Genomic DNA, 9,331 nt, shown 5'->3' with positions numbered 1-9,331 from the left:
CGACAAAAAGTAGAGCCAGCTATGATGTATTTCGTGCACCCTTATTTATCCACTATTTTATGTGTTATAAGAGTGCAATAGTTACATCATGGATTTGACAAGAGTACAATGGAAATACAAGAAGTATACCTAGAGTACATTTACGGAGACAAAGAAGGGAGGTCATGGGATAATATATATATATGTATAACATAAAAGTATTTGTTGAATATGTAAATATGTTCAACATTTTTTGTTAAAGATTTAAGATACAGATTTTATTTGTTATGATGGCAATGTTGAAATGTTCTAGGTAAGGAAAGATAAGGAACCTGATTGTTTTAATATTCTTATCTGTTTTAATGCTGAAGTTTGAATTGTTGTGTGTGTGTGTGTGTGTGTGTGTGTGTGTGTGTGTGTGTGTGTGTGTGTGTGTGGGTGGGTGCGAATGCATGAATATAAAAAGACAGAGCTTTTTTTTGTTTGCATTTGTTTGTAACAAATGTGTTACGAATGACAGATCAAATTTAAGCATAGAAAACAGATATCAGCTCAATGAAATCTTGCCAGTTCCAGCAAATGTTTATTTGTATTAATTAAGACAGTGCATTTAACAATATCTTATATTGTACCTAACAAGTTGGAAATCTAAACATTTACTAATCTCTTTCTGCTGTCATATACTCAAACTTAGTAGATTGTTAAATTTACATTCAATTTATAATATAAACTTTATTTTTAAGAAGAATGATGGAATCTGTATTCTTTTTTAGCGTCTGTTTTTTGTAATGCTTTCGCTATCCCTGAGGACAGTATCATCCATCATGCTCAATGAATAATTGCTTGACATGTTGATTTGTACATTTATTGCCATAATATATACAATATTATCCAAGACTTGTGATGGTTATTTGATTGTTGATGCATATGGCCTTGAAAGTCAGCGGGTGCCTCCTGGAATAATGATAACATATGATACAAAATTTTGCTGATAATGCTGGCAATATGAAGCGCGTTGTGATGCACGTCATCCTTGGAACAGGTTTTTATTTTGAGTATTTTGTTTTGTACTTGTTTGTGTTACTGATTCTAAATCCGGTGCAGAAGAGGAATAGGAAGAAATGTCTACTTAGCTGCACAAAAGAAACATTGCTTGATTGCTACACAAAGGTCCAAAGAAATTGTACTAGGTTGCAAGCCCCTGGAGCAAATTTTTGATTAGTGCTTTTGTGAACAAGAACCAATTGACAAGTGGCTCTATCCCATCTTCCCCTTTCCCCCGTTGCGATATAACCTTAGTGGTTGAAAACGACGTTAAACACCCAATTATAAAGAAAGAAAGAGTATTTTGTTTTGTACTTGTTTGTGTTACTGATTCTAAATCCGGTGCAGAAGAGGAATAGGAAGAAATGTCTACTTAGCTACACAAAAGAAACGTTGCTTGATTGCTACACAAAGGTCCAAAGAAATTGTTCACTAATTAGTGGTGCCCCCCGCGGGTTAGGGGGAGTCCAATATTGGTTGGGACGAGAAAGAATTTACCCGATGCTCCCCAGCATGTCGTAAGAGGCGACTAACGGATTCTGTTTCTCCTTTTACCCTTGTTAAGTGTTTCTTGTATGCAATATAGTCAATGTTTGTAAAGATTTTAATCAAGCAGTATGTCAGAAATGTTAAGTCCTTTGTACTGGAAACTTGCATTCTCCCAGTAAGGTAATATATTGTACTACGTACGTTGCAAGCCCCTGGAGCAAATTTTTCATTAGTCCTTTTGTGAACAAGAAACAATTGACAAGTGGCTCTATCCCGTCTCCCCCCTTTCCCCTATCGCGATATAACCTTCGTGGTTGAAAACGACGTTAAACACCAAATAAAGAAAGAAAGAGTATTTTGTTTTGTACTTGTTTGTGTTACTGATTCTAAATCCGGTGCAGAAGAGGAATAGGAAGAAATGTCTACTTAGCTACACAAAAGAAACGTTGCTTGATTGCTTCACAAAGGTCCAAAGAAATTGTTCACTAATTATTGGTAGAATTGAAATTTGATCAAGTGTTGAAATTTGATTAAGTGTTATTCGTAGTATTTCTACAGTGCAGAACAGTGGAGAGAGCATGGAATTATTATGGGATTCTAGACTTTAAGATTTCATAATTATTAAACTAAGATGATTTTTGATTTTTTTGCACTCTTGATTTATGAATGTATTGTCCCGGTTCATTTTTCATGGAGGTTAGATGTTGAAGCGTTGTCGAGTAAGATGAGATTGCGTTTGTTGTTGAACGAATTAATTAATATTGTGGTCATATTGCCTGTTACATATAATCATCAGACTGAATGTGGGCTTTTGCTAATGCTGAGGATTTAGCCTCCTGGCTGGTACCAGACTTGCCATACTTCTGTTCAACTTGTGAATAAAAGTGCTTCAATATTATGCTGTTGATTCTGAAATAAAAATGTGCCATTCATGTAAGTTATATTACAAGTATGTACATTTGTGGTTGTTGAAAATGGCTTCCCCGTTTGCTGCTTGTCTTGTATGAATTAAGTGTATGTCTGTCAGTATTCACGTTTGATTCGGACCACCACTTCTCCGTTATTATATCACTCTGAATCATTTTAATTTAGTTATTTATAAAAAGAGTTAATGTTTTTGTTTTTTTAATTAATTTATTTTTTATCTGTTACTTTGCATCTGCATATGCACAATGGATTGGACATGTTCACACAGATGTAGTTAGTTTTTAATAACTGTTGCCAAAAGTTTTTATATGTTTTATTGATTTCCATTTAATAATATTCACAGATTTTGTTGTTGATATCATTTAATTTTTTTTCCATCTGTCTGTCATAGACCTCTCCCATGTCAGCAATAGTAACAGTAATGAAGTTTAACAAATATGCAAGAAAGCAAAATAATTTTTTAAAAATCAAAAAAATCCAGCTTAAACACAGCACAAAAAAGAATAGAAATGAAGAAAAGAAAGACCGAACAAGTTAACCCCCACCCCCTCTCCTAAAATTATGTTTAGATAAGTACACAGGCAGATATCCTCAAGAAGAATACCCACATAATTATGTTGTTACACTTTTAAAGCACTGGGATCATTGTATTTTAGTAACTCAATTGCTGTCAGTTAATTGCCTGTGGTAAATACTCGCATTGGCAAGAATACAGTTAAGACATTCTTGTGTTGTTGTTTTTGTTGTTGTTGTTGTTGTTGTTTACAACTAGGGAGAGGTTTATGGACAGAGATGTTTTTGGTGACATGTCTGTTTACTGGTCTGTCTCTGTCTTGTGGCCTCAAGTTGTCATGTATGTCTAGTGCCGGCCCCGTGTTACTGATGAAATAAAGCCATTCCACTTAAATCGCTCGTTTTGTTGAACTGATTTTCTGAACTCTTAAGTTTTTTCCTCTCAACCTGTTCTTTTCCTGTACAACTTTATATTCCTACAGACAGACACACACATACACACGCACACTCACACACAAACACACACACAAACATACACACGCAAACATACACACACGGCCAGTCGTGTGCATAGACTAAACAAGGCAGACAGGAAAGTCTAGCCCAATTTTTTGTCTGCCCCCATACACGTTCAGTGAAGCACGACAGTAACTCAACTCGGCTAGTGTCAGGTTCCAGGTCGATTTGTACAGCTAGGATGAGATATACAGGTGTAATCATATCAAATGAAGTGTGTGTGTGTGTGTGTATATATGTGTGTGTATATATATATACTAGAGGAATACCCGGCTTCGCCGGGGTGAATCGCGAGACAGAGACAGACAGCGTGGCGGTTCACCACAATCACCTTTGAAGGCGAAGTCCTGTCAAACGGGTTTGAGAATTTTAGAGCTTATTTCTTTGCCCTATATTATCTGTTGTGGCTTCTCAAATGCCAGAACATACAGACAGACAAAAGCCGCTAGACCCCATCACAAACAGACCTCTACAATCCACAGGTTTTTGCCCACACACACACACAAACACACACACACACACACACACACAGAAGCCGTATATATATTTTATATGTACTAGAGGAATAATAATAATAATAATAATAATAATGCAAACTTTTATAGCGCTATTCTAGAAAAATGTCTACTCTTAGCGCTTTACAATACATACATCGACCAAGCATACTATACACGCACAGGCAAAGAAACCGACCACACATAACCAACAAACTATACCTGCACAGGCAAAGAAAACGGCGACCAAACATACAATACACGCACAGGCAAAAATAACGACCAAACATAAACAAACATACTATGACCAAACATAACCAACATACTATACGCGCGCAGGCAAAGAGAACAATCAGCACATGTAATAATTACTGACAACTAATAATGCAGGCATACAGTGACAGTCCAATACACAGCCTAAGCACAAAAACCACAATATGCTTCTATATAAAAACGTGTCAACAGTACTATTTACACACACACAAACAGTGCTGACACAAAGCGCAGAAAATATATATACACGTTATTTTAGGCACTAGGTAGGGGGTGAGGTGGGGCGGGATGGGGTGGGTGGGGAGATGCTGGAGGGGAAAATCACTTGCGCTGAAAGAGGTGTGTTTTGAGATTTGTCTTGAATGTAGTGAGAGAATCTGTGTGTCTGAGAGGCAGAGGTAATCTATTCCAGGTCACAGGGGCTTGATAGGCGAAGGACCTCTCGCCACATGTCTTTGTTTGCACTGTGGGGAGTCGGAAGAGTCGAGTGTCGGCGGCGGAGCGAAGCTGACGAGAGGGGGTGTAGAGATTGAGGAGTTCTGACAAGTATTCTGGGGCAGAACCAGAAACGACGGCAAAAGAAAGAGAGGAGAGTTTGTATTCGATCCTTTTAGTGATAGACAGCCAGTGTAGAGAGTGAAGAAGGGGTGTGGCGTGTTCATACTTGGAAGATTTGAAGACCAGGCGGGCAGCGTTATTTTGGATCATTTGAAGTCTATCTAAAAGGTACTTAGGGAGACCGGCCAGAAGAGAATTGCAATAATCTATCTTTGAGAGGACTAAAGAACACACTAACGTTTTGGTTGCATCAGTGGTGAGGTAGTGACGGACTGAACTAATCTTGCGCAGCTCTAGATAGGCGGACTTGCAGATGTTAGAGATGTGTTTTTGGAAAGAGAGAGTTGGATCGAGAGTGACGCCAAGGCTGCAAGGAATACCCGGCTTCGCCGGGGTGAATCGCGAGACAGAGACAGACAGCGTGGCGGTTCACCACAATCACCTTTGAAGGCGTCGGAAGTCCTGTCAAACGGGTTTGAGAATTTTAGAGCTTATTTCTTAGCCCTATATTATCTGTTGTGGCTTCTCAAATGCCAGAACAAACAGACAGACAAAAGCCGCTAGACCCCATCACAAACAGAATTCTACAATCCACAGGTTTTTGCCCACACACACACACAAACACACACACACACACAGAAGCCGTATATATATATATATGTATATCTATATCTATAAATATATAGAGATAGGTGAGAGTGTATTTTTCGCGTGGCTATAAATTGATTCGACCTTTTCACTTTGACAGTAAGAACAACTTACGGGTGCAAGGGAAGCGTTCTGGACAGCGCAGTGACATTCTAAAAATAGTAACTTAGAAACGGGAATATGGATTGAAGCCACACGAAGGCGCAAAACACTGGAGAAGATAAGGAAGAGTTACTGGGAATGGTGAATTCGCCGGGGTGAATCGCGAGACAGAGACAGACAGCGTGGCGGTTCACCACAATCACCTTTGAAGGCGAAGTCCTGTCAAACGGGTTTGAGATTTTTAGAGCTTATTTCTTAGCCCTATATTATCTGTTGTGGCTTCTCAAATGCCAGAACATACAGACAGACAAAAGCCGCTAGACCACATCACAAACAGAACTCTACAATACACAGGTTTTTGCCCACACACACACACAGAGAAGCCGTATATATATATGTATATATATATATATCTCTATAAATATATAGAGATAGGTGAGAGTGTATTTTTCGCGTGGCTATAAATTGATTCGACCTTTTCACTTTGACAGTAAGAACAACTTGAGATTTTTAGAGCTTATTTCTTAGCCCTATATTATCTGTTGTGGCTTCTCAAATGCCAGCACATTCAGACAGACAAAAGCCGCTAGACCACATCACAAACAGAACTCTACAATACACAGGTTTTTGCCCCCACACACACACAAACACACACACACAGAGAAGCCGTATATATATATATGTATATCTATATCTATAAATATATAGAGATAGGTGAGAGTGTATTTTTCGCGTGGCTATAAATTGATTCGACCTTTTCACTTTGACAGTAAGAACAACTTACGGGTGCAAGGGAAGCGTTCTGGACAGCGCAGTGACATTCTAAAAATAGTAACTTAGAAACGGGAATATGGATTGAAGCCACACGAAGGAAGGGAGATAAACGCAAAACACTGGAGAAGATAAGGAAGAGTTACTTGTAATGGTGAAATGAACACAAAAACCAAAATCGGTTCAGCGCTGCGCGCTGAGAGCACGTGTTGAAATATCTCATCGATGATATTGTGTCCGGGGTGTAGCTGAATACGGTGTCCAAATTTGAAAAAGATCCACCGAGAACTTTGGCGTTGTGATGTGGTCTAGCGGCTTTGGTGTGTCGGTATGGGGGCCCGGGTAGCTCAGGTGCAACCAAAATCGGTTCAGCGCTGCGCGCTGCGAGCACGTGTTGAAATATCGACCAGGTTGTGTCCTGTCCCGGGTGTACCTGAATATGCCCACCAAATTTGAAACAGATCGATCGAGAACTTTGGCCGTGCATCGTGCACACACACACACACAGACAGACAGATACACAGACACACAGACACACAGACACAAGTCGTATATCTACTACTATATAATACTGGTAGGATTTTCGGTGGTTTTTCGATTCCTGTGACCAAACCGCGCGGATTTGTGCCTTCTCCTTCGGTTGCTATGCCAACGTGACCCAGGAAATCGATTCCGCTAGGTCCCGACTTCCAATTTTGTCCACGAACAAAGTTTGAAGAGGTTTGTCTCGCAAATTTGAGCAGACAACAGTGAACTTTGACCTGAACTTTGACATCGCGGCGAAAGAGATCTGTGATTGGTTCTTCTTCAACTTTCGGTTCGACTAAACACGCGACCGCACCTCAGACGAACCTAGCTGTGTGTTTTATTTCTCTACCCCAGACGAACCTAAAATAATAAGAAGATAGATAGATCTGTTTATCTGTTAATGGAACTCCAAAATATTCCATAGATTTGTTTACTAAATAGTTCGAAACATTATCACCTGATAAGTCGCCGTATAACCTTATAGGTTCCAGCGACTAAATATTTTCCCCCGGTTCAACCATAGACATGTACGTCATCATGATCTCCCCTTAATTTGACCGTTATTTTGGCTGTCTTAGTGAAATGGTAAGATATATCTCTATGTTTTTTACATGTAAGTGTTCGGAAAAAATACAGTTATAGCAGCTATGTACAAAAATAAGCAGCATATGCTCTTTTCGCCAAAGTAAAGTCCTTTTTTCTTCTGGTTTCTTATATGTGTCACAGCACACCGCAAGCTTTTAGGCGAATAGCAAGTGAGTGGTATATATATATCATCAATTTTATAGTAGATAACGGTGTAAAATACTTACCATGTTCATGTCCGTTATACGTTTTCAATATTCCATATGTGTCATTTAATTGTGTGTTGCTTGATGCCATGTATGTGTGTGTGTGTGTGTACATGACTTTAAATAAGCATGGATGGATGTGTGCACTCGATTGTGTGTGTGAACCATGTATATATTTTCTGTTGTCAATGTTGTCAATTACATATGTTATACTATGCGTTTGAATCATTAAGTATTTTAGACGTCATACTTTTTTTCGTATCTTCACGATGGCTTTTTACCCGTTTAAATTTTAATGCTTCCAACTTTCAAAGCGCTGCACGGCTGGGAAGAGATGCGCACTTTTATCACTGTTGTTCATGTAGACGTAATCATGGATTCATGCAAACGTCATACCTGCTGTATTTTATTTTGTTTGTTTGTATAGTCGCGTGCGGTCGCGCAGTCTTTTTGGTCAGTTCCGATTACCTCCCATTGATGCGAAAACCTATATGACTGTTTTTTGTTATTTTTCTCTCTGTTAATTCACCAGTGGCTATGTAACATGTGTTATACCTTATAGGTTCCAGCGACTAAATATTTTTCCCCGGTGCAACCATAGACATGTACGTCATCATGATCTCCCCTTAATTTGACCGTTATTTTGGCTGTCTTAGTGAAATGGTAAGATATATCTCTATGTTTTTTACATGTAAGTGTTCGGAAAAAATACAGTTATAGCAGTTATGTACAAAAATAAGCAGCATATGCTCTTTTCGCCAAAGTAAAGTCCTTTTTTCTTCTGGTTTCTTATATGTGTCACAGCACACCGCAAGCTTTTAGGCGAATAGCAAGTGAGTGGTATATATATATCATCAATTTTATAGTAGGTAACGGTGTAAATTACTTGCCATGTTCATGTCCATTATACGTTTTCCATATTCCATATGTGTCATTTAATTGTGTGTTGCTTGATGCCATGTATGTATGTGTGTGTGTACATGACTTTAAATAAGCATGTATGTGCACTCGATTGTGTGTGTGAACCATGTATATATTTTCTGTTGTCAATGTTGTCAATTACATATGTTATACTATGCGTTTGAATCATTAAGTATTTTAGACGTCATACTTTTTTTCGTATCTTCACGATGGCTTTTTACCCGTTTAAATTTTAATGCTTCCAACTTTCAAAGCGCTGCACGGCTGGGAAGAGATGCGCACTTTTATCACTGTTGTTCATGTAGACGTAATCATGGATTCATGCAAACGTCATACCTGCTGTATTTTATTTTGTTTGTTTGTATAGTCGCGTGCGGTCGCGCAGTCTTTTTGGTCAGTTCCGATTACCTCCCATTGATGCGAAAACCTATATGACTGTTTTTTGTTATTTTTCTCTCTGTTAATTCACCAGTGGCTATGTAACATGTGTTACAGAATTGCACCGGTGTAAGGGTTAACATTTTATTTTTCACCAAGAGAATATAATTCATTATATGCGGGATAATGTGCGGGGGGGGGGGGGGGGGGGGGGGAGGGGTGCAAACAACATTTTCACAACCTTATAGGTTCCAGCGACTAAATATTTTCCCCCGGTGCAACCATAGACATGTACGTCATCATGATCTCCCCTTAATTTGACCGTTATTTTGGCTGTCTTAGTGAAATGGTAAGATATATCTCTATGTTGTTTACATGTAAGTGTTCGGAAAAAATACA

The 9,331-nt window shown here is 38.7% G+C and overlaps 1 protein-coding gene and 1 long non-coding RNA gene across 2 annotated transcripts in view; one reads left to right on the top strand and one right to left on the bottom strand.

Moving 5' to 3' along the window:
• Positions 1–9,331, top strand: part of LOC138971512 (uncharacterized) — a 247,650-nt gene that overhangs the window by 29,490 nt on the left and 208,829 nt on the right. The gene's annotated exons all lie outside the window — the stretch shown is intronic.
• On the bottom strand, positions 4,004–5,878 carry LOC138971511 (uncharacterized). The gene is made up of 2 exons (XR_011457272.1): positions 4,224–5,878; positions 4,004–4,184 (listed from the first exon to the last, which is right to left on the bottom strand). It is a non-coding gene; the product is annotated as an uncharacterized lncRNA (long non-coding RNA).

Source organism: Littorina saxatilis, linkage group LG7, assembly GCF_037325665.1.
Source record: "Littorina saxatilis isolate snail1 linkage group LG7, US_GU_Lsax_2.0, whole genome shotgun sequence".
NCBI lineage: Eukaryota > Metazoa > Mollusca > Gastropoda > Littorinimorpha > Littorinidae > Littorina > Littorina saxatilis.
Note: the sequence above shows the minus strand (reverse complement) of the source record. Positions and strands in the feature narration are given on the sequence as shown.